Raw genomic sequence first — 6,000 nt, 5'->3', positions numbered from 1 at the left:
TCAGATGATTGCCCTAATTACTTTATTTAGAGTATGAAGATTCTCAGGTGAAATGTATCAGAGTTTAAGTACACCATTTATTTAGAATATGTGGTTGGGTAAAGGTAAAAGTGCATACATCTAATAGCTCCAGTAAAAGTACTCCCAGTGCAATGTGCGGAATACAAATCAGCATTTTTTTAAAAAACTTTCTTCATTCTTCCCTTGAAAATTGTATACTATTGCAGGGCATCAGATTTTAAGTGTAGTTAGTTTGGATTCCGGATGTTTTTAATTTAATTTAATTATAATATGTTAAATACTGGACATCTTAAGTGGTTAAAGTAAATTCAGCAACTGAAACATAAAGTGAATTAAATATGTAAAAGCTTTCCCTGAAATGAACCATAAAAAACTAATAAAAAACTAATATTCCAAACGTCACAGATCCTGTCCAAATATACTTTACTTTCCACATTTGGATTTAAACAATATCACCAAACATTGTTGTTACTAAACGAGCAAACAAGAGTTATGGAGTCATCATCCTGAAAATGATTTACTTTTTAATTCTTCAATGATTATTTAATGTTTCCCTGGAGAGAGCCGAAAGAGTGAGCTAAGATCCCTTCCCCTGTGCCTGTCACCTCTGATCCGCCCTTATCAGATGTGCATCATGTGGAGCACAGGCACAAACCACACATATAGTCATAAAGGAGCAGTAATCCTTTGGGGTTAAGCACTTAAAGAGCAATCCCCTGAGCCCCCTGTGTGTGTCTCTGTGTTGCACCACAGCTCTGGCACGGTGATTGACAGCTCTGGAAACTGTTTGACTGTGCTGCTCTTGCAATGAGTACACTCCAGAGAGCAGAGGTAATAACTAGTCTGGAGTGTTGACTAATACATTTAGCGGTGACTCTCCATAATCAAATGCGTTCCATCTGTTTGAGTTCTGATGACAACTTCAGGTTTTCCGAGTTTGCTGAGCTTCCTTGAGAGACAAAGGAGGGATTTCCTCTGAAGCAGACAGACAGGCAGTGGCAGCACCAACAAACGTAGTGGTACTGTTATCAAATAGAAAGTCTGACTAAATATAAACTTATCATGTGGAGCCTGGGACAGAGCAGAAAAGAAGGAGAAAGCAACAGGTCATTGTAAAAAAACGAGTGGTTTCTTGTAAAAAATGAAAAAATCAGTGAGAAAGACGATCTTAGTCACAGTGTGGTTATATTGTGTGACCTATACACAAGAGGAAATACAGTTGTCTACAGCTTGGAATACAACTCTCCTGACAAGTTCTGTTTGTAGCCACCTGTTGTTTGACAGGATTTCACTCTGCAGAGGTGTGCAGTGTGTGTCTGTGATTGTGTGTGAAAGTAAGTGATTGGGACAAGGGGGGGGGGGGGGGGGGGAGGGGGGCGTCCATCCTGCTGCACAATAAACAGTTTGTTTCCCAGGAGCACCCCTCATGTTCCTGTTGTTGGCTCCATCGGCGCTCACTGGGAAACGTCCTGGCCTCTATTGTCCGGGAGGTCGGGGGTCACAGGATGCTCCTAAAGGCCCAAAAGGGGAGGTAAGAGGTTGGATAGTGAGGGATGATAAAAAAAAAAATAATAAAGCCACAACCACCCCCTCTCTCTCTGCGCATGCACCCCTCAAAAAACAAAACATTAAAATTGCTTCTTCTTTCCCACTTTTGTCTTTCATACAATCATCATCAAGAGTTTCAGGAAATGAAGTCGGGACAAAGCTACGTCTCAATACTTCATATTAAACTTCCTGATTGTCATTAGTCTGCATGTGAAGAGCTCTGTCCCCGTCTTGCATTCTTTGCATATCTTTATTTGAGACATGGCAGGCATCCCATACAAAAATGGGAAATTCAATATAGCTACAAAAAGGGTAAAGCATATCATTAAAGAGAATGAGCCAAGCAAGAAAGTAATTCTTGCATTGTACCATTTTCACCACAGACGTGACTTAAACATCGACTGAGACAATGCAGCAGATACATGCCTCTGATTGCAGTGACCTTTTAAATAGCGCAGCTACATAAACAGCCATATAAATACTGTTTTTGTAGCCCGATTAAATATGTCGCCTCATAGCATTAGCAGCAGATGTTTATGATAAACAGAGACACCATCCTGCCATAATGGAAACTTTTTGCACCTCTCTCCAGACGACACACAAATTCAATTCAAGTTTTTGTGTGCAATAAGCCCTGTGAAGATTATTCTTTAAGGCTTTTGAGCTGTACTCTTATTTCTTTATTGAGCTTGAAGAGCTTCAGGGCCTTCAGCCTGTCCTGAGCCTCAGAGTGCTGCAGGAAAGGAATGAGGAGACATGCTATTCTCTGGACATTCACAGGGACACATTCATCTCTTTTATGGAGCTCAGCTAACCCAAGCTTTGAACAATATTCCAGATGCTCGCTGCAATGCAGTTTATCTGCTCAATACTAATGGATGTCTGTCCACAGCACCTTGACAGCAACACAAAAGCTGTGATCCTGTATGTTTGAATCTCACTCTAGATATAGTTTACTTTCATTTATGTTTTACACCACATTCCACATATAGTGCAAAGCGGTAACAGATAGACTGCCTACATTTACAGTTTCACATGTTCAGAAATCTTAATGACATTTAGATTTTAACCAAATTTACAATCGCATATTGCAATGGTGGATGATGTTGCAATAGAGAAAGAAGTATGAAAATATTTAACTACTATGAAAGGCGAAATGTCAGTGTCCAAATATGGCTTTAAAAGTATTTCCATGTATTCAAAATCGTACTTTATGCAGCTATTACTGATGTATAAAAGTACAGTCAAATGACAAAATTCACAATGTGATGATGTAAAAAGAAAAAAGAAGTAATAGCTGGAAAAGGAGGGAAAGCATTTAGCATTTACATATTTCCCTGTAGAGTTGGTAGACCAAAAAAAGAAAGGTAAAAAAAGGATGTTGGACTTGTATTCAACAGGTGGTCTGCCACAAAACACAAAATAATTGGTTATGTTGCTCATTCAGTTGAATAATAAGCAGCTGTGTGCGAAGAAATTTGTCATCTCTGCTTTAATATCAACGGTATTGGGTTCACAGCTTGTATAAGTTAAAGCACTATATCATCAGCATAGTGGTCATAAAAGCCCCTGTGTCTGCTGAAATCATGTCACATTATATTACATTATGGATTGATAAACATGGAGGTATCATCTTACTGAAAATCTAAACTTTGTTTTGTGTTGTTGGGTGTTTTGTAAAAAAATATTCAGTTCCTTGAAATGCATTGTTTGCAAGTAAAATGTTAAAAGGCAAAGCAATATGTAACGACAGCTCTCAAATGAATGCCATGTAATGGGATAATAAGGATAATATTTATCCATAATTGTAGTCGATTAAATATATAAATTGAAAGGCAAGTCAAGTTAAGTCAAGTGAAATATATTATAGAACATTTAAAACAGCCTAACTCGACCAAACTGCAAGACAAACACATCTCTGTTGTGTACTAACGTTGAGTAAATGTTCTTGCAACATTCCTCCACTGCACAAGTGTGTTATTTTTCATTGTTCTTTGCCTTGTTATTGTCTGTATGTAAGACTTGTCGTGTCTGATGAAACATGAGAAGTTAATGATGGTAACATGAGTGACAATAGGTGCAGCACTTGGCCGTCTTCACTTTTCAACCACAGGCAATTATGATTATAATGCTCATAGTTTTAGTTACATGTCATGAATCTTCCTCGAGGCACGACCCTCACCTCTTCTTGCCCTGTCATATCAGGTTAGGAGTAAGAGACCGGAGCAGGGAAGTGACAGCTGGAAATGGTTTGAGGCTCTCGGGATAGTTTGTGTTCTGGGCCGTGCTGCAAGGAATGGATGAGAGACATGTGTAGGTTAGCTTTTGGCTGTAGTCTGTATGTGGCTCATGGTGATAAAACTGTAACTGTAAATGATATCAGTGAAAAAACTTGTACTGCAGCATATCTGCTCTTTGTGCTCTTTGTAAGTGTGACAGTGATCTGAGCTGTACAGGTATTCCTGTAATGTGTCACTATCGGAGCTAATTAGACTCCTCTGTGCACTGAGCACTTTGACCTATCGGGGATTCATTTCCTGGCCTGTTGCGCTTCTACGTCTACAACTGGGGTTCTGGCATAATTTGCGTTCTCACTTCCCAATCCTTCTCAGATGGTGGGGTGCTTTTCCTTTCTTTACGACCAAATAAATCAGACTGGTGCCAAAGTTAAAAAAAAAAATGGGATTAAAATTCCCCACTCACTGTCTTGAGGAGCCCAGCTGCAGTGTACTGTTTGTTTTCCACAGTGTGCTGCAGCTGCAGAGTTTAGAGAGGTGGGCCAAAGCAAAACAGAAATGACTTATTTTTATTGGCACGTACCTTTCCATTAAGCGGGTGATAATTGTATTGTGGAATTAAAAAAGCAAGAACAACAGCCCTGTTGAGGTCATCTTAATTTGATTTAACACTTTTTGTGTTTATATAACATCTCAACATCTCAGCAGAGTTTCTTCACGCTGAGGACTTTTACAGTAGCTCCTTTTCTTAGAGCTAAACTGTCTTTTTCTCACCATGGCCTATTTCAGACTGTATTAGCAGCACTTAGCCTATACCGTATGAAGCCAAAGCGCTTGAGAGACAACACAAATAGTGACAGCTCTATAAATCAACATGTACAGTGGTTTAAAAATGACTACAGACACAGAGAGGAGCCACATTTACAACCACACATGAGCACCTAGATCTTCACACACTGAGCTGCATACAGAGAGAGAGAGCGAGAGAGATGTGTGATGCACCTGACGATAACACAAGAAGAAATGTGGTGCAGCAGGTAAGACATGTCTGTGAGCAATATTATCTGGGCTGTGGCACCGTTCAGGTGAATGCAGATGAGCACAACTTCCCGGCAGGTTTATGAGAGCTAACGCTAACCTCACCTCACCCTTAATGTTGAAGCAAAGATAAGGAGCTCGGTTCAGTACTTTGGTTTATTATCTGACATGTCATCAGATTTTGCCTTCTTTTTCTTAGGTAACCTGTTTTCCTCAATAAACACACCCATGTATTCCTGTCACATTTCAGCTCTTGGCCATCAAATGAATCTGGTCAAAATTACTCAGTTCCTTGCAAAGCGTACTCTACCAGCACAAAAACAACCCGAAAAACATGGCGTCTATTTCCCCCCAGGGTTAGATAACACAAGTAAAATAGAACTCTACTTAACAAAGACAGTATTTACCAGCTTGGAAACAAGAACACACGTGATCCCAAATTAATAAAGCCCTCATACATGGTCTTATCTCGTATCACGCAATTAAAACTCAAATCAACAAAAATATAAACAAACTACTTTTCATCACATGCCGTCTTAGTGTCCAGATTACTCCTCATGTCCAAACATCGAAGTTCAAGTAAGTGAACCAACTTTGGTAGAAAAACAGAGATAGAAGATGTTTGCTCCACAGCAGCCCCTCCTCCTGTGATTGTGCACACACTACCAGCTGCACACACTCAAGTATGAGGCAACTACCAACAGTTATTCTATGCAAGAAAGATTTACGCAGCAACACATAAAGATGATGGTTTCCAGACGCTGTGCATTATTGTGATTGTGTGCTGCTGAAAAACGGTCATTCTATAGTGGCTTTTAAAAAAAGGGACCATAAAGACAACCCCCTTGTAATGAGTTATTAATGTGAGAAAGACAAGCCCCCTGTGGACTGGGAATAACTTTATCATCTCCTGTGGATACACACAGACAAAAGCAATGCAAGGACGCTAAAAATATGCAAAGGACTTGTGGTGCAAGTTTCCCAAGGCCAGAGAAAGGAAATAGACTGACAGTTTCTCCCTGACCCCTTTACTACCCCCCTGTAACCTCTTAACAACCCCCACGGGGGATCCTGTCTCTATGTGTAAAACAGACAGTCGAAAAAGCATCCTGGAAACTTTAGAGGCACAAAAACAAGGGGACATGAGGAAGTCAAA

The 6,000-nt window shown here is 39.9% G+C and overlaps 1 long non-coding RNA gene across 1 annotated transcript; it reads right to left on the bottom strand.

The window, feature by feature from the left end:
* Window positions 1-5,457, bottom strand: LOC114921525 (uncharacterized). Its single transcript, XR_003809826.2, has 3 exons — window positions 5,252-5,457; window positions 3,752-3,856; window positions 1-1,532 (listed from the first exon to the last, which is right to left on the bottom strand). It is a non-coding gene; the product is annotated as an uncharacterized lncRNA (long non-coding RNA).
* Between the last annotated feature and the right edge of the window lie 543 nt (window positions 5,458-6,000).

This window comes from Labrus bergylta, chromosome 2, assembly GCF_963930695.1.
Source record: "Labrus bergylta chromosome 2, fLabBer1.1, whole genome shotgun sequence".
Classification (NCBI taxonomy): domain Eukaryota; kingdom Metazoa; phylum Chordata; class Actinopteri; order Labriformes; family Labridae; genus Labrus; species Labrus bergylta.
This window is presented reverse-complemented; position numbering and strand designations above follow the sequence as displayed.